Source organism: Aethalodelphis obliquidens, unplaced genomic scaffold, assembly GCF_003676395.1.
Source record: "Aethalodelphis obliquidens isolate GAN/ISIS:26980383/991018 unplaced genomic scaffold, ASM367639v1 scaffold6, whole genome shotgun sequence".
Lineage (NCBI taxonomy): Eukaryota > Metazoa > Chordata > Mammalia > Artiodactyla > Delphinidae > Aethalodelphis > Aethalodelphis obliquidens.
Window position 1 is genome coordinate 74399685 of NW_020837950.1, and position 20130 is coordinate 74419814.

Genomic DNA, 20130 nt, shown 5'->3' on the forward strand with positions numbered 1-20130 from the left:
GGTAAAGTAGATACAAAATTAATGCACAGAAATATCTTGCATTCCTATACACTAATGGTGAAAAATCTGAAAGAGAAATTAAGGAAACATTCCCACTGACCACTGTAACAAAAAGAATAAAATACCTAAGAATAAACCTACCTAAGGAAACAAAAGACCTGTATGCAAAAAACTATAAGACACTGATGAAAAAAATTAAAGATGATACAAACAGATAGAAAAGATACACTATGTTCTTGGCTTGCAAGAATCAACACTCTGAAAATGACTATACTAACCAAAGCAATCTACAGATTCAGTGCAATCCCTATCAAACTCCCAATGGCATTTTTCACAGAAGTAGAACAAAAAAATTGCACAATTTGTATGGAAACACAAAAGACCCTGAATAGCCAAAGCAATCTTGAGAAAGAGAAACGGAGCTGGAGGAAGCAGGCTCCTGGACTTCAGACTATACCACAAAGCCACAGTAATCAAGACAGTATGGTACTGGCACAAAAACAGAAATATAGATTAATGGAACAGGATAGAAAGCCCAGAGATAAACCCATGCACATAAAGTCACCTTATCTTTGATAAAGAAGGCAAGGAAATACAATGGAGAAAAGACAGCCTCTTCAATAAGTGGTGCTGGGAAAACTGGACAGCTACATGTAAAAGAATGAAATTAGAACACTCCCTAATACCATACACAAAAATAAACTCCAAATGGATTAAAGACCTAAATGTAAAGCCAGACACTATAAAACTCTTAGAGGAAAACATAGGCAGAACACTCTATGACATAAATCACAGCAAGATCCTTTTTGACCCATCTCCTGGTGTAATGGAAATAAAAACAAAAGTAAACAAATGAGACCTAATGAAACTTTAAAGCTTTTACACAGCAAAGGAAACCATAAAAAACACGAAAAGACAACCCTCAGAATGGGAGAAAATATTTGCAAACGAAGCAACTGACAAAGGATTAATCTCCAAAATATACAAGCAGCTCATGCAGCTCAATATCAAAAATACAAACACCCAAACCAAAAATGGGCAGAAGACCTAAATAGACATTTCTCCAAAGAAGATATACAGACTGCCAACAAACACATGAAAGAATGCTCAACATTACTAATCATTAGAGAAATGCAAATCAAAACTACAATGAGGTATCACTTCACATCAGTCAGAATAGCCATTATCAAAAAATCTACTAACAATAAATGCTGGAGAGGGTGTGAAGAAAAGGGAACCCTCTTGCAATGTTGGTGGGAATGTAAACTGATACAGCCACTATGGAGAACAGTATGGAGGTTCCTTAAAAAACCAGTATGACCCAGCAATCCCACTACTGGGCATATACCCTGAGAAAGTGATACTTCAAAAAGCGATACCCATATACTGTGCATATGCCCAGTATATACTCAGGGTATATACTGGGCATATACCCTGAGAGAGCGATACTTCAGAATATATATGCTCTAGGCAATCCCACTACTGGGCATATACCCTGCGAAAGCGATACTTCAGAAAGAGTCATGTACCACAGTGTTCACTGCAGTACTATTTACAATAGCCAGGACATGGAAGCAACCTAAGTGTCCATCGACAGAAGAATGGATAAAGAAGATGTGACAGGGCTTCCCTGGTGGCGCAGTGGTTGGGGGTCCACCTGCCGATGCAGGGGGCGCGGGTTCGTGCCCCAGTCTGGGAGGGTCCTGCGTGCCGCGGAGCGGCTGGTCCCGTGAGCCATGGCCGCTGGGCCTGCGCGTCCGGAGCCTGTGCTCCGCAACGGGAGAGGCCACAACAGTGAGAGGCCCACGTACCGCAAAAAAAAAAGATGTGACACATACATAGAATGGAATATCACTCGGCCATAAAAAGAAACGAAATTGAGTTATTTGTAGTCAGGTGGATGGACCTAGAGTCTGTCATACAGAGTGAGGTAAGTCAGAAAGAGAAAAACAAACACCGTATGCTAACACATATATATGGAATTAAAAAAAAAAAGGTTCTGAAGAACCTAGGGGCAGGACAGGAATACAGACATAGACGTAGAGAAGGGACTTGAGGACACGGGGAGGGGGGAAGGGTAAGCTGGGATGAAGTGAGAGTGGCATGGACGTATACACACTACCAAATGTAAAATAGATAGCTAGTGGGAAGCAGCCACTTAGCACAGGACATCAGCTCGGTGCTCTGCGACCACTTAGAGGGGTGGGATAGGGAGGGTGGGAGGGAGACACAAGAGGGAGGGGATATGGGGATACACGTATGCATAAAGCTGATTCACTTTGTTATACAGCAGAAACTAACCATCACTGTAAAGCAATTATACTCCCATGAAGATGTTAAAAAAAACAAAACAAAACACTTATTGGTCTATGAACAAGGTTACAATGCCCTTAAAACTTTTCTGCATTTAATAAACTTCCAATCTAGTAAAAGACAATAAATGTGCAGGTACATACAAATGTGTTACATGTCATAGAGCTAACGGCTGTAGCTGAGAGAGGATCAGGGTACGCAGAATGGAGAAGGAAGCATCAGGTTCACCCTGAAGGACCATAGGAGTCTTCGGAGGCAGAAATGGAAGGAAGGGTGAGGGTGAGAAAAGAGAGGAAGTGAAAGAAAAGCTTTCCTGGAGAGCAAAAGTGGGGAGCCAAGATCCAAATGAGGTGTGAGAAAGCACAGGATGATGGGAGAAAGGAAGAAGGGACCCAGCTGGCGAAAGGTCCTGCCTGGTCACCAGCACGTGGCACTCCTGTGGAAGGAGTCCAGTCAGGAAGACCTGAGCAGCCACATAACAGACTGTATGTCCAGGAAGGGCACAGGGTATGGCTTTGAGGTCATCCTGCATCTATTACCAGAAGCAAAGAAGGCACTCAGACTCAGTTGATGAATGTAATTTACATGTAATAAAAAATACACTCAAACCTACAATAACATAAAAACAAAATTGTATTTTTGCAAATTTGTCTTTCTTATTAATACTGAAAACATTTTATATCACAAAAACTCATGAGAAAAAATTTTAAGAAAACCAGTGTGACTGAATGTACTTTATTATTTTTTAAAATCTTGGTATGTTTGTGTTAAAACCAGATTTCTGGAGCACTATAAATTCAATTATTTAGAAAGCTAGCTTTACTGCCAGTCTTCACTGAAAACGGCGCTTCTCCTTTATTGACACACAGATCTAAAGGGAAGAAATACACTGCTGGCTGTATTTACTAAATCACGTTAGTCAATTTTCTTTTTTTTTTTTTTTCTTTTTTTCCTTTTTTTTTTTTTTTATTGGAGTATAATTGCTTTACAATGGTATGTTAGTTTCAGCTTCACAACAAAATGAATCAGTTATACATATACATATATTCCCATATCTCTTCCCGCTTGCGTCTCCCTCCCTCCCACCCTCCCTATCCCACCCCTCCAGGCGGTCACCAAGCACCGAGCTGATCTCCCTGTGCTATGCGGCTGCTTCCCACTAGCTAACTACCTTACGTTTGGTAGTGTATATATGTCCATGCCTCTTTATCGCTTTGTCACCGTTTACCCTTCCCCCTCCCCATAGCCTCAAGTCCATTCTCTAGTAAGTCTGTGTCTTTATTCCTGTTTCACCCCTAGGTTTTTCATGACATTTTTTTTTTTTTTAAATTCCATATAGTCAATTTTCAATCCTATCAATCAATTGCACAAGGATTTTTGTTGAAATTCAGCTAGTCAATTTCCATCTTAATCATCGGAGTTCTTTGTTCTTACACAGAATCAGGAAGCAAAACATTCTTGTATTTTTAAAAAATAAGGTTAAAATTAAGTGTTAACAGGAAATTTTAAAACAGGCTAAAAGTTCATTTCCAAGTTTGAGGGTGCAGTAAAATGACTATTTACGTTATTCTTAGCAAAACAAAACAAATAACGAAGACAACTCTACATATCCAATTTCAAAATGCTCACTAAAGCAAGAGTTTCTTTCAAAAAGCAATTTTCTACTCATTGTTAAAATGTCACCTTTACTTTGAGAAAGCAGATTAAGTATTTATTTTCTCAAAAATACTAAATTTGCTAGGTAGCTTTCTACTGACAGCCGCTCATTACAGAAGAGGTCCGCAAACCTGGACCACCTGTCCTTAAGTAAAAGAAAAGCACTCAGCTCACCTCAGAACAGGCAATGCTTTCAATTTTGCCACAAGATAACCAGCAAAGCTCTGTGTCTTGCCAAGTATTTTCATAGTTACTCCCCATCTCATCATAAACATTGTAAAGATTTACTACTTTGTAAAGGTCTCAGGCTGATCCCTTCTGTGCTTCTGGCTTCAATTCGTTGCTTTAAGAACTTCTCTATGCATCATGCGCTGAATAACTTTCACGTGTGCTGTTCTTGCTGCAGTCCTACCCTATCCAAGAATTTTTTTTAAATTACAGTGGCTGCTCCATCACTGGTTATAGCTAGTTTTCGCACAAAACCCTGTTTATTAAAGAAGTCGTTTCAGAATATATATGCTCTAGGCTATTCAGCAGCTCACACACACACAAAAGTACTCAATCTGAATCTACCAAAAAGCATAAGCTGAAAGCTGTTAAGAAACAACGGTGTTTGCATCATCCCAGGGCAAACCCTCCACACATCATTTATTCTAATAATTTACTTCTTGCAAATCTTCTGCAATATATTCTGTGAATACCCCAAAAGTACTTGCTATCAAAGGAATGTGTTTATTTTGTTGCCATTCTGCTTTCCCGGGAATTTTTCAACCCTTCTGCCTACTTCCTTACTCCCAGCTAGAAGAGCTGGATTTCCCAGTGCGTGCCTGTGGCCCTTTTGTCTGTTAGTATTAGACAAGTACAGAAGATGCTGTGGATTAGCTTGACCAGCTCCATGGCTGAGTAAGGTACTTTTGTTCTGCAAATCGTTCTCAGCAGCGCAGCCTAGAGACCCTGTCCCACCAGCCCTTTCCAAAATGTTGTATGTTCCTGATTCTCCGTATTAAATGCCTGTCTGTGCAAAACTGGCTGCAGTTGCTCCTGCAACTGAACCTTATAGAAATGTAAGTTGCCTCAGAAGGAGTTTATCCTTAAGCTTGATGAAATTTTATAAAGTACTCGATGGAACATTATATGACTTTAAACACTGCTGCAAAATGCATAGGTGCTGTTTCTCTTCCGGATGCTTAGTCTGTACATATTCTGCTGACTGTGAAGGCTATATACTTTCCTTCTCTAAATCTCAAGACAAGATAACCACTTTGGGGCTTCCCTGGTGGCGCAGTGGTTAAGAACCCGCCTGCCAATGCGGGGGACACGGGTTCGAGCCCTGGTCCGGGAAGATCCCACATGCCGCGGAGCAACTAAGCCCGTGCGCCACAACCACTGAGCCTGCGCTCTAGAGCCTGCGAGCCACAACTACTGAAGCCCGCGCGCCTAGAGCCCATGCTCCGCAACAAGAGAAGCCACCGCAATGAGAAGCCCGCGCACCATGACAAAGAGTAGCCCCCGCTCACCGCAACTAGAGGAAGCCAGCGCGCAGCAGCAATGAAGACCCAACGCAGCAAAAAATAAATGAAATAAATAAATTTTTAAAAAAGATAACCACTTTGGACATGATTAGTCATTAATAAAAGTGGATATAGGGCTTCCCTGGTGGCGCAGTGGTTGAGAGTCCGCCTGCTGATGCAGGGGACACAGGTTCATGCCCCGGTCCTGGAAGATCCCACATGCCGCGGAGCGGCTGGGCCCGTGAGCCATGGCCGCTGGGCCTGTGCATCCGGAGCCTGTGCTCCGCAGCAGGAGAGGCCACGGTGGTGAGAGGCTCGCATACCGCAAAAAAAAAAAAGTGGATATAACTCCACACTTCTAATAATCTTTGAGAGTCAATTATCAGTTCTGCTGAGATCATTTTCTCAACCTCATTACATGGTTAATAGTTTGTGCAGGAAGTAGTAGCGGTGGCTCTGCCATCAATTTCCTTGTTGTTTCATATGCTTTCGTTATGGGCAGTATCTCCAATCCAGGGTTTCTTTTAAGACTGCCTGTTTTGTGAGGACCAGTTTAATTAAAACTAGACAGCAGAAGTCATGAACGTACTTAATGAACACTCATTAACTGCCATGGGCGGCAACACTCTGTTAAGTGAACAAACATCCTCTATTGACTCAAGGTACCTCAGAAACCACACAAGACTCATGATTCTGAAGTACAGATCAAGTGAGGGTGTCAGTCTCGACCCACATACTAAATATCTGTGAAGTGTAATGTCTTACTTGAAAACATAAGGACTAACATGCTCTTCCTGCAGCACCAAGGAGCACCTTACTTACTCCGCGTGGGCCTCTGACGTATACCACACGTTAGAGACCCTTGCAGGGGGCAATGCGTGGTCTCTCAAAGCGTGTGACCAAAGGAGTGACAACCAGAGAATCATAAAGTTGTAAAGAACGTCAAGATTATCTAGCACAATCTTCTTACCTGAGAGATGTGTCCAATGCACAACCACATACAACTGGCCTGAGATCTTTAGAAAAAAGCTTCTCTTGATAAACTTCCTAGCAAACAAACCAGTAATACCTAACCACTACTTTGTAATGTGGAAAGAAGAGTTTAGTCTAAACGTGGACAAGCTGAGTTCACTTGGCACAGACGAGGGGAACACAGGCCTCCGCCATCATTCTAGTGAGCACAACCATAGTGGCAGACTTAATCAACCGTGTGAGTTTCTAACTATGATCAGAAATCTCTACCAACACATGGTAAAAATATCAAGTATAAGTCTGAACTTGAGAGGAAGAATGGGACACAGACTCACCTGTAACAAGGTGAGTGCTGTTAAGTGTGGGGGGAGAAGAACCAGGACACGGCCATACAAAGAAAGGCAAAAGAGAGTTCCAGAAAGGCATGTATGATCAAGGTCAGATGCAACAAGCTCAAAGGGTGTCAGAATTTAAAAACAACTACAGGATTTTTTAAGTATGATCACTTAATGACCTCTGGGAAGGCTGATTAAAGTGGTAGATGAAAGAGCTAGATCAGGGAGGAAAACAGGAGTTGAGGGTGAAGGAAGTAGAAGCAGTGTTAACCAGTATCATTATCCATTATTTCAAGTGATTTGACAGCAATGGGTAGGACAACACCAGACAGAAATGTGCCTAAAATGGTTAAGCAAGGTCAAGAGACAGACTGAGGGGAAAGGGAAGATGGTAAACTCAAAATCTGAATGGAAAACAACCCAGTAGAGGAGGAAAGATTCAAGACCCAGGAGAGAAAGGACAAAGAGCTTTGGAAAAGACCCTCAAGTAACATATTCACACACAAATTTTGCCCTGAGTTCCCATGGGTCAATAGACTCACTCAAATCTATCAGTTAAGAACCTCTGGAGTATAGGATTAACTTTGAAAAAAAGGACAAATGCTTTCTTCCAAATTAGAAGACAAGGACAACACATTTCAGAAAAAAGGGAAAGAGGGAGAAATCGCAGGAGCTCACATCAGCTGGCCTGGATCCCAGAGCAGCGTTTTCTGAGTATGTACTATATACCGAGTAAGCCACAGAGCACGGTTTACAAAAAACATTCCAATAACCCAGGGAGTGCAATCCAGCCTAACCCAGGGCTGTGGCCAACCTAAGGACAGGTACCAAGGGAACCCAGAGGGAGGCAACAGCCTGGCCTAGGGTGCTGAAGGCAACACTTCCCACACGGACGGACGGCACATGACCTCCTCCTGGAGAGACGGCAGTTAACTGGGCAGTGAAGGCAGAGAAACACTGCGCAGAAGCAGCACCGGGAAAGGCACAGCAGACACGGCCCGTTCATGCTATGCAGGCCGCACCGTACAGGCAGAGCAACATGGCTACTGTGGTGCCAGACAAAGGTGGTGGCAGCAGCGGAACAACAAGGCAGAAGGAAGCTAGCTAAGAGCAAGAAGGATGAGAACCTGTCCGTCAGCCAGTCTGGCAGACAAGGTGCCGTAGGAAGAACAAGTGAAGGTGTCATCAAAGAACAGTGAAGGCTTCCAGCTACTCAGGCCAGCGGCAGGTTTATGTGTAGAAAAGGTGAAGAAAGTAGTAGCAAAGCCTGACTTAGAGACAGACAAGACGTACAGACTGGGATGAGAATAAGCAAGACTAGAATAACAGGAGGATTTTATATCTTGGGTGACTACTGATAAGTAATGAACGCCACCAGGAGCTGAAAGGTACAAGAGAGGACCCTCGCTAGGACAATTAAAAGAAGTTTTCAAAGTCAACTCTTTGGGCCTCACTTTCCTCAGCTAGCAAATACTGTCTCAGCAATAAATGTGTGTTCTGCTGTTGTCCCGCCCAGTTCTAAAGTTCTATGAGTCTATGATTTGCCAATCCCAGCATTCCAACTGGAACACTGGTACGGGCATCAGTAAATGTGCAAACGCATAAAGGAGTATCAAATCATGGTTTGCAGAGAGGCATGTAATTGGAATGACTGGTTGACAGATCCAACCTTGCTATTTTTCTTTTTAAAAGTGAGATACAATTGTTCTTTTAAAGGAAAGGAGTATATTGGGGAGTTCTCTGGTGGTCTAGCAGTTAGGATTCGGCACTTTCCCTGCTGTGGCCCGGGTTCAGCCCCTGGTCGGGGAACTGAGATCCTGCAAGCCACCCAGCGCAGCCAAACGAAAAAAAATAACAACAGAGAATATTGACAGTAACTACAATTTAAACCACTTAATGAGTAATGCTGCTTTTTATGCTTTTAAAAACAGAAACCAACAACAATATTATAAAGTCAAGAATTCACTTATGGAATGTCTTTATCCAAGGCAACCAAACAGCTTTGGCAAAGGGCTAGTAACTCCCTTCTCTAAGCTGTCCTGAGCATCAACTAGGGATGTACCTGCACTGACAGGTCACCCCCTTCAGTAATCTCTAAAGAGGGGGCTAAGCTCTCAGCAGGAACTTGTAGACAGTGTTTCCCTTGCTGGGCTACTTTCACCACAGTGGAATAACAGCCAAGCACCTCTAGAGAAAAAAATTAGCTTGTCGCAAACTATTAAATAGTTAACGATCTCACTGAATTTTAAAATAAATATATAGGGACTTCCCTGGTGGTACAGTGGTTAAGAATCCGCCTGCCAATGCAGGGGACAGGGGTTCGAGCCCTGGTCTGGGAAGATCCCACATGCCATGGAGCAACTAAGCCCGTGCACCACAACCACTGAGCCTGCGTTCTAGAGCCCGCAAACCACAACTACGGAGCCCATGCTCCACAACAAAGAGAAGCCACCGCAATGAGAAGTCTGCGCACCGCAATGAGGAGTAGCCCCCGCTCGCCGCAACTAGAGAGAGCCCGCGCACAGCAACCAAGACCCAATGGAGCCAAAAATAAATACAATTTAAAAATAAATAAAATTAATATAATATTACTACTATATTTTAAACATAGGTACTAATTAGCTTTTGTAGAACATTCTTGAGGAAAATAAAAATCAATATTCCCATTTCATAGATGAGGCAGCTAAAAATAATTAAAATTCTAAATCACTAAATGCAATGTGGTGTCCTGAATTCAATCCAGGAACAGAAATAGGTAATTTGTGGAAAAATCAGTGAAACCCAAATAAAGCCTGTAGTTAACAATATTGTACCAATTTTAATTCCTTAGTTTTGACAAATATACAAAGGTTAAGGGAGACGTCAACATTAGGGAAAGTTGGTTGAAGGGGCTATGAGAACTCTCTATACTAACTTGGAAACTTTTCTGTAAGTCTAAAATTACTCCAAAATAAAAAGGTTGTTAAAAAAATCCTGGGTCATCGGAAGTTAAATTCCTTAACTTCTCATGCAGTTTCAAGATGTAACTAATAATGTACTCAAATCAAGAGAAAAATGTTCTCTGTGTTCTATGAATGAGAAAAAGTTAATTTCCACAGGAGGTGTGATAGATAATTCAATGCCACAAATATTACTGGAATTACTCTAAGATAACCTAGAAACTAACATTGATTTGAACTGTTAAAAAAAAAAAAGTCTCGTAGGCTCATGAAATACAAATTATTCAATTTCAGCTCATTCTGGTTATATGGTCTCTAAAATAAAGTCACCTTGTGTCTCCATCTGTATTCAGAAAGCCTACAGAGTCAAAAAAAGTCCAACAGAGAGTCATACAATGCAGAGAAGCACCCCACACTAGCACCAAATAGATATTCAATTAGTAATCAAGCCAGGAAAAAAGGCCTCAAGTTAATAAACATATTCCAAGTAAATGAAATACAAGTAAAGGTGAAAATATGAATATGAATGATTAATGAAAATCAAGCAGCTGTCTATAAGAAACCCACTTCAAATAAAAGTATATAGGTAGGTAAAAAGGAAAAGAAGAACATATACCATGCAAATACCAACGAAAAGAAAGCTGGAACGGCTATGCCAGTATCAGACAAAGCAGTCTTCAGAGCCAAGAAAACTACCAGGGACAAGAGGAACATAAATGAAAAATAGGGTCAAGTCACCAAGAAGACACAACAAACATAAATGTATATGCACCAAACATGAGATCTTCAAAGTACATGAAGCAAAAACTAAAACTGTAAGGAGAAATGAAGACATCCACAATTTTAGCCAGACTTCAACACTCCTCTCTCAGCAATTGACAGAACTAGTAAACAAAAAATCATCAAGAATATACAATTAATGTATAACTGATCACTCTGCTGTACACCTGAAATTAACACAACATTGTAAATCAACTATACACCAATACAAATTTTTAAAAGGAAGGAATATAGCATTAAACAAAAAAATCTAGCTGACATTTGAGAGATCACTCCACTCAATAATAGCAGAATAGGGACTTCCCTGATGGTGCAGTGGTTAAGAATCCACCTTCCAATTCAGGGTACACAGGTTCGAGCCCTGGTCCAGGAAGATCCCACATGCCGTAGAGAAACTAAGCCCGTGTGCCACAACTACTAAGCCTGCGAGCTGCAACTGCTGAGCCTGCGTGTCACAATTACTGAAGCCCGTGCTCCGCAACAAGAGAAGCCACCACAATGAGACGTCTGCGCACCACAACGAAGAGTAGCCCCCACTCACCGCGACCACGGAAAGCCCACGTGCAGCAATGAAGACCCAATGTAGACAAAAATAAATAAATAAATAATTTAAAATAATAATAGCAGAATACACGTTTTAAGTGCATAAGTAATACCAAGATAGACCATAAAAACCTTAAAATTCTTCAAATAATTAAAATCATAAAAGCATGTTCTCTGGCCATACTGGAATTAGACTAGAACACAGAAACATGATAACAGGAAATTCAAGAACATACTTTTAAATAACCCGTGAAACAGAAAGATTCAAGGGAAATTAGAAAATGTTTTAAACTGAATGAAAATGAAAGTACAACATACCAAAATTTATGGGATGAAGCCAAATTATGGCTAAGAGGGAAATTATAGCATGTGTATATATACATATATATATATGTATACACACACACACACATATATATATAAAGATATGTATATTGAGAATATGTATATTAGGAAAGAAAAATAGCTTCAAATCAATAATCTAAGCTTCTACTTTAAGGAATTAGAAAAGAAAAATCAAAATAAACCCAAAGAAAGAAATAAGGCAAAGAATAAAATATAGTGAAATCAGGGCTTCCCAGGCGGCGCAGTGGTTGAGAGTCCACCTGCTGATGCAGGGGACACGGGTTCGTGCCCCGGTCTGGGAGGATCCCACATGCCGCGGAGCAGCCAGGCCTGTGAGCCATGGTTGCTGAGCCTGCGCGTCTGGAGCCTGTGCTCCGCAGCGGGCGAGGCCACAACGGTGAGAGGCCCGCATACCGCAAAAAAAAAAAGAAATCAAAAAAGAAAGATAATAGAAAAAAATCAACAAAACTAAAAGTTGGTTCTTTAAAAAGATTATAAACTTGAGGAACTTCTACAAGACTGGCAGAAAAGAGAGAAGACAAATTGCCAATATCAGGAATCAAAGAGAGGACACAGACCTCCACAGACATTAAAGGGATAAAAGGAACACTACCGACAATTCTGCACACATAAACTCAGCAACTAAGTTGAAATGGACCAATTCTTTGAAAAGCACAAACTACTAAAATAGAAGGGAACGATTCTTAATTTGCTTTATGAGGCCAGCATTATACTAACACCAAAGCCAGGCAAGGACAATATAAGGAAACTACTTACGTATATCTTATAAAAAATAGATACAACAAAGCACAACAAAATATTAGTAAAGTGAATCCAGCAATTAATTTAAAACGAGTAATATACCACACTCAAGCAGGGTTTATTCCAGGAATGCAAAGCTGGCTCAATACCCAATAATCAAACATGTGATCCACCACATTAACAGACTAAAAAAGAAAAACACACGGTTATATCAATAGATTCAAAAACCACTGGGCAAGTTTTAACACCTATTGAGAAAATTCTCAGCAAACTAGAAATAGAAACTTCCTCAACATAATAATGGGCATCTACAAAAAAACTACAATAGACGTCACACTTTATTGTGAAAGACTGAATGCTTTCCCCCTAAAGTCAGAAACAAGGAAATTGTACTAAAAGCCCTATCCAGTGCAATAAAGAAAGAAAAAGAAATAAAAGGCATACAGAATAGGAAACAAAAAAATTCACTATTCACAGACACAATTACCTACACAGAAAACCTAAACAAATCCACAAAAAAACTCTCAGAATACATGATTTTAGCAAGATCAACAGACAGAAGTTGAACACAAAAATTAATCACATCTTTATATACCAGCAATGAATAAAAAGAAACTGAAATTCTTAAAAACACCATTTACAAAAGTTGAAAAAAAAAAATGAAATAATTTATGAATCTAAAAGACATGTACAGGATATGTATGCTGAAAACTATGAAACACTGATGAAAGAAATCAAAGATGTGCTATACATAAATTCTATCTCAATTTAAAAAAGAATCAAAGATAATCAAATAAATACAAACACACACAATGTTCACAGACTGGAAGATTCAACACTGTTAGCATGTCAATTCTCCATCAAATTGATCTACAGATTTAAGGCTACTCCTATCAAAGCCCAGCAGAATTATTTGTAGACCCAGACAAGCTGATTCTAAAATACATGCAAAAGCAAAATGACTAAATAGCAAAAACAATTTTTTTTTAAGTTGGAGGAATCACCTTGTTAATTTTTTAAGGCTCACAGTAATTAAGACAATGTGACATAGGCAATGGGATAAACCCACAGATCAAAGGAACAGAATACAGTCCAGAAATAACCCACACAAATAAGGTTAACTGATTTCTGACACAAGTGAAAAGTCAATTCTATGGACAAAGGGTATCCTTTCAACAAATGGGTTTGGAACAAACCTGACAACTATATGGGGGGAGAAAAAAAAGAACCCCTACCCAAATCTGATACCTTATACAAAATTAACTCAAAATAAATAATAGATCTGAATGTACAACTATGGCATTTTTAGAATATAGGAATAAAATCTTTATGAGGTTTTATAAAAGAAAGAGTTCTTAGACGTGATACCAAAAAGTATGACCCAAAAAAATAACTAGGAAGCCGAACTTCATCAAAATTTAATTTTTTTTCTTTGCAAAAAAACCAAACAAACCCAAAAAACAGTTAATAAAGTATAAAAACTAGCTACAGGGACTTCCCTAGTGGCCCAGTGGTTGGAACTCTCTGCTCCCAATGCAGGGGGCCTGGATTCTATCCCTGGTCGGGGAACTAGACCCCACATGCATGCCGCAACTAAGACCTGGTGCAGCCAAATAAATAATACATATTAAAAAAAAAAAAAAAAAAGACTAGCTACAGACTGAAAGGAAATGTTTGCAAATCACAAATCTGACATAGGACTCATAACCAGAATTATAAAGAACTCTCAAAACTCAAAACTAAGAAAATAAAACAACTCAATTAAAAATAAGCAAAGTCCTAAAATAAATAAATAAATAAATAAATAAAAATAAGCAAAGTCTTAAACACTTCACCCAAGAGTATACAAGAATGGCAAATAAACAAGTGAAAAGTGCTCAATAACGGTAGTCACTAGGGAGGGCTTCCCTGGTGGCGCAGTGGTTAAGAATCCACCTGCCAATGCAGGGGACATGGTTCGATCCCTGGTCCAGGAAAATCCCACAGGCTGCGGAGCAACTAAGCCCATGCGCCACAACTTCTTAGCCTGCACTCTAGAGCACGAGAGCCACAACTACTGAGCCTGCGCACCTAGAGCCTGTGCTCCGCAACGAGAAGCCACCGCAATGAGAAGCTCACTCACCACAACAAAGAGCAGTCCCCGCTTGCCGCAACTAGAGAAAGCCCGCGCAAAGCAATGAAGACCCAACGCAGCCAAAAATTAATTTTTTAAAAATAATTGGCACTAGGGAAATGTAAATTAAAACCACAACACCACTACACACCTATTTATTAATGGTTAAAATAATATCTACTGACAATAACAAGTGCTAGCACGGATGCAGAGCAACTGAACTCTCATCATTGCTGGTGGGAAGTCGAAATGGTGCAGCCACTCTGGAAAACAGTCTGGCAGTTTCTTACAATGTTACCACATGACCCTGCTCCCACTCCTTGGTATCTACCCTAGAGAAATGAAAATTTACTGTCACACAAAAACCTGTACACGTATGTTTTACAGCAGCTCTATTTATTATCATCAAAACTAACAGAAGCCCAATGTCCACCAATAGGAGAATGGATAACTGTGGTACATCCATACAACAGAATACTACTTGACAGTAAAAAGGAACAAACTACTCATACCTGCAACAACCTGGATGAATCTCAAAGTGACTAAGCTTAGTGAAAGGAACCAGCCTCAGGAAGTTACATACTAGGGACTTCCCTGGTGGTCCAGTGGTTAAGACTTCGGGTGGGGGTTGATCCCTGGTCGGGGACCTAAGATCCCACATGACTTGTGGCCAAAAAACCAAAACATAAAACAGAAGCAATACTGTAACAAATTCAATAAAGACTTTAAAAATGGTCCACATCAAAAAAAAAAAAAACTTTAAAAAAAAGTTACATACTGTATGATTCCATTTATATGACCTCCCCAGAAGACAAAAGCACAGTAAGTGGCTGTCCAGAGTTTAGGGGTGGGGGAAGAGTGTGACTGCACAGGAACAGCAGGAGGGAGCCTTTCTGGGTAATGAAATTGCTCTGTATCCTGACAGTGGTACATGAATCCACGTGTGTTAAAGTCCAAACAACTGCACATCAAAAAATATAAATTCGGGAGAGTTCCCTGGTGGCCTAGTGGTTAGGATTCCAGGCTTTCACTACTGTGGCCCAGGTTCAATCCCTGGTCAGGGAACTGAGATCCCACATGCCACAAGCCCAATATACATACATACAAAATATATTTTACTACACGTTAATTTTTTTGATTAGCGTACAGTAAAACCCCTTAGAAAACCTCTCTGGCAGTATCTACTAGAGTCAAACCACATGTATACCTAGCAAATCCACTTAGGGCATATGCTCAACAAAAAGGAACACTCTTATCCACCAAAAACATGTACAGGAATGTGCATATCAGCTTGATTCATATCAGCCATAAAATAAAATAAGCCAAACGTCCATCAACATCAGAATGGATAAATTGTGGAATATTCACGCAACGGAAAACTGCACGCCACGGAAGAGAATGACGACTTGCTACATCAACAACACGGATGCATCTCAAATATAATGTTCAGCCAAACAGCACCAGCACAGAGTACCTTTAAGTGAAATTCAAAAACAGGCAAAACACGTGAGAAAGTGGTAGGGATGACGAGGAAGAGAACAAGGGCACATTCTAGCATACTGGGAATATTCTTTATCTATATTCTGTATGTTGAAATATTGGTCCCATGTGTGTACACATACATAGAATACTGCATCACAGAGATGCTCTCTGCAGCTTTACCCACTGTCAAACTTAGCTAAATCACATAAGGTTCTAGATCTTTACTTCCTCAGGTCACTAAGGCAAATGTGCACTAGATAGTAATGACTAAACCTCATTTCATCACGGCAGCTATTTCTACAACACAGGGAAGGCCTCTAAGTGCATCCCAGTATACCCCAAGATATATAATCATACCATCTGACCACAGGATACACTGTATGGTGGCCTTTAAACATTAATAACATTATCTCCTTCTTGCCACCTTTTCAGCAATGAAAGAGGATTTACGTTATTACAAATGCTCCCTACACTACATGTTTCTCTGACTTTAAAACTGTAATATCACTGTTCGAAATGTACTTTGATCCCTACCCCAAACAGTTTCCTTTTATAAACCTCTAACAGCGTTACAAAAATAGCCCTAAATTCCCATTTGAGCTCTCCAAAAGTGTAAATTTTATGTAATTTGATATCCCAACAGCTAATAACACGGATCAATTTCCACAATACAAAAATTTTGGTAAATAATATGTGTATGACTTAATTTTGCACACCGATTCAACTACAGAATTCTGATGGTATAGATATTTTTATTGTGTGTAAATTCCTAAATGTTTAACTGTTAAAGAGTGGGAAAAGCCAAAATCAGTTTTATTTGAAAAAGCAAAATTATTGGTAATATAAGGTTGTAAAAGTATCATTCACCTTTTTGTCCATAAGTAATATTCATTGTAGAAAAGTCTTAAAGCTTGAGGCATGTGCCAAAAGGAAAAAAGAAAGCCATCAGAACTTCCACCACAAAATATTTTGATGTGTATACCCTATCAAACCTTCCTATGCAAATATATATACACACAGACACTTTACAAAAATAGCCATGCCATGCCGCCTGCAGGATTCAGTTTTCTTTTTTTTTTTTTGGCCATGCCATGCGGCTTGCAGGATTTAGTTCCCGGACCAGAGATTGAACCTGGGCCCTCAGCAGTGAAAGTGTGGATTCCTAACCACTGGACCCCCAGGAAATTCCCACAAACACTGTTTTCTATTTTGTAAGCTTTTCTCTTTCTTAATACATCATGAACACTATGCAAATTACATTTTAAAACAGAAATGCAAAAAAGTAAGATATTTTCATGATATCCTTCACCTACCAAGTTTTTACTCAGGGCTAACCCTTTATTGTCACATTAGAGCAGACCAGCACACTAGGCTGTTAAGAGCGGGACTTGTCCAAGACGCATATCATCATTTTTACATCATCATTTCACAAGTGGGAACGCTTCATCAATAACATCCTGCAGCAGAGTCCTATAAAGCAAGCCAGGCCAGCCTCCTGAAAACAGCCATCAAGCACATGCACAGCACTGAGTGCCACGAGGCACTGTGTAAGCACCTTCCAGCCTCCACGCATTTAATTCTTCCAACAACCCTAGGAGCCGGAAGCCACACCACCTAGAAAACACGGCCTGTGAGGCTCTGCCTGAGGGCACAGAACCTAACAAATTTGTGTCCCCTGAGCTTTGTACACCAGAGTTTTGTTGTGGGCCAAGAACTCTATAAGCTAAGTTATGTTTTCCTACTTATCCTACAGCCCTCATTTCTTTGTAGAAGCCACCTACATGCAAAAATGCCCTCTTTGCCTCAGAAGCCGCCTCTGATGAAGGTGGTCCTGGGTCTAACGCTCAGTGCTGTCCCCAGCACACTGGGCAGTGGGCCTAAGACCCCTCCTGAGAATCAAGACAGTCCTTACACTCTTACTTCTCTTAGACACCTTCTGCCCCGGTGACCCAATATGAAATGGAAACATGCACCCCAAGAATCATAAGCCTCTCTGGGAAACGCAGGGCCAGTACCCATTCACCATTACTTGTTGACAAACGCTGTCTTGGGTGCCTGTTCTGCCCTAGATAAGGTGTCCCAAAAAGCTCACCATCTGTAGGGAAACAATTCAGAGGTTTCAGAATTACATGAAGAATGTTTGTGATTGGCATCACCCTGTTACCATAAAAAGTATCTTTGATGCACTATTATTAAAACACTTGTGAAGAAATTTTAAAACTAAAGACATAGCTTTAAAACTTTAAAATATAGTAAAAGAGAATGTTTTTAAAGGTTCAGGTCACAACTCAACAGTACATAAGTAAAATAATATTAATAATTCATTAATAAAATACAACCAGCATTTTATTAATGAAATTGAATGAAAAAGAAAAGATCAGAAAGTATCAGAGTATTGTTTTGTAAAACCTGCTGTGCGAGTGTGTGTGTGGTATATTTTATTGCTGATAGTGGGTCATGGTCAAAACTCTGGATTCATAAGTTTAATAGAAAACAGTCTTGTCAAACAAAAATAATACTAGGTGTATGGTTGTGTGAGTTCAAAAGTGTGATTAGAATAATAACTGAGGGCTTCCCTGGTGGCGCAGTGGTTGAGAATCCGCCTGCCAATGCAGGGGACACGGGTTCGAGCCCTGGTCCGGGAAGATCTCACATGCCATGGAGCAACTCAACCCGTGCACCACAACTACTGAGCCTGCACTCTGGAGCCCGTGAGCCACAACTACTGAGCCTGTGCTCTAGAGCCCATGAGCCACAACTACTGAGCCCGTGTGCCGCAACTACTGAAGCCGCGCACCTAGAGCCCGTGCTCCACAACGAGAGAAGCCACCGCAGTGAGAAGCCCGCGAGCTGCAACGAAGAGTAGCCCCCGCTCTCAGCAACTAGAGAAAGCCCGCACACGGAAATGAAGACCCAACACAGCCAAAAATAAATAAATAAAAGGAATTATGAAAAAAAATTAGAAAAAAGAATAACTGAACGGTTATTTTAGCCAAATATTGCAAAGTAATGGAGAATTATTAAACCTGAAATAATGGTATGAAAGGCTAGCATAAGAATTTTTACTAAATCAATAAAAATGGGTGTATTTTACACCCAACTACAGCCAATATTATAAACACTTTTGTAAAGCATTTGTTTGGGCAGACCTCCCAGCCTCCCCTCCCCAGCAGCAACAAACACTGCCCTTAATTTACACTCCATCGATGCAAATGCATAAGCCTCACCCTGGATCCCAAGAACTACACCTGTTTCACTCTCCAGTGTACTGGAAAATGGCAACCTTCAGGGCTACAACCCAGCACCCAAAACAAATCTGACAACATAATCTAAAGGAAGCTCCAACTGCAGAGAACACTGTGTATTCGTATAATAGTATAAGCATCAGAGAGCCATGCCATATGCAATGATTTCTTATCTGCTCTCACTACATATCGTTTCCAACACAACATTTAGAATCCCGCATAAAACAATTTCTGTCTCGGAATTTGGTACACAAATAAATACTCCTGATGAGGCTTTTGTTGTTACTGTTGTAAATGTCTTTAAAACAACTTAATTTAACAGTCCTAACAACATAACTTTTGAAAAAACCCATTATCTTTCAGGAGACAACTGAATGAGTGGAAATGACTGCCAACTGCATACCCACGTACCAGTACCGTGTCTTGTAAAGTGTTGTGACCAAGAGCGGAATAAAAGTGGCAACAATCCACAACTGGCAGAGGCAGTGTGTGCTAGCTGCCTTCAAAAGCAAAACAGAAAAAATTACTACTCAAATTCCTTAAGTTCAAACCCTAAATATATACCTGGGTAACCAGACGACCAATTACCTCTAAAAACTTTTTAAAAGCAGAGGTGAAGAGCCAGGGCCGCCACCTCCGAAGACTGTCAGGTATCTTTCAAATGACCGTTTTGGAGAAGAACAAGAAAACTTCTAGGAGGCACTTCCCGATGATCATTCGCCAGGCGTGGAGGAGGTGGGCACCGCAAGGGAAGCCCCGCTCGTCACCTGACTCACAATTATTCTGGAATTGCACCCGAGTAACCTCAAGGACGACCTCGGCGCGGGGCGACCCAGCACCAGCCCGGATCCGTGACAGCGCCGTGCAGGTGGGCAGGCGGCGCCGCGCTCCCGGGAGATGCGGCACCTGGCGCGCTGCAGCCTGGCCCGAGGCTCGGGGCGCGGGTCGGCGGCGCCTCCCACCCCGGCCCGCGGTCCCCGCCGGCCCCGCAGGAGGCTGTCAGGGCGCCACCCGCCCGTGGCCCCCGCCCCCGCCCCACCGCCGCTTACCTCGAAGTAGCCTCCGGGGGCGGCGCCGCCCGCGCCCGCGCCGAGGGGCCCGTTGGCCGCCGCCGCGCCACCCGGGGCTGCCAGG

At 41.2% G+C, this 20130-nt stretch overlaps 1 protein-coding gene across 9 annotated transcripts in view; it reads right to left on the reverse strand.

Annotated features, from left to right (window-relative positions):
* FAM193A (family with sequence similarity 193 member A) overlaps positions 1-20130 on the reverse strand; it is a 174610-nt gene extending 154480 nt beyond the window's left edge. For 8 of the 9 annotated variants that reach the window (XM_027103899.1, XM_027103894.1, XM_027103897.1 and 5 more), the window contains exon 1: positions 20046-20130. The gene's annotated coding sequence lies outside the window, so the exon portion shown is untranslated. Of the gene's footprint in view, positions 1-19584; positions 19916-20045 lie in introns of those variants that run through there. The other variant, XM_027103892.1, reaches the window with a different exon arrangement.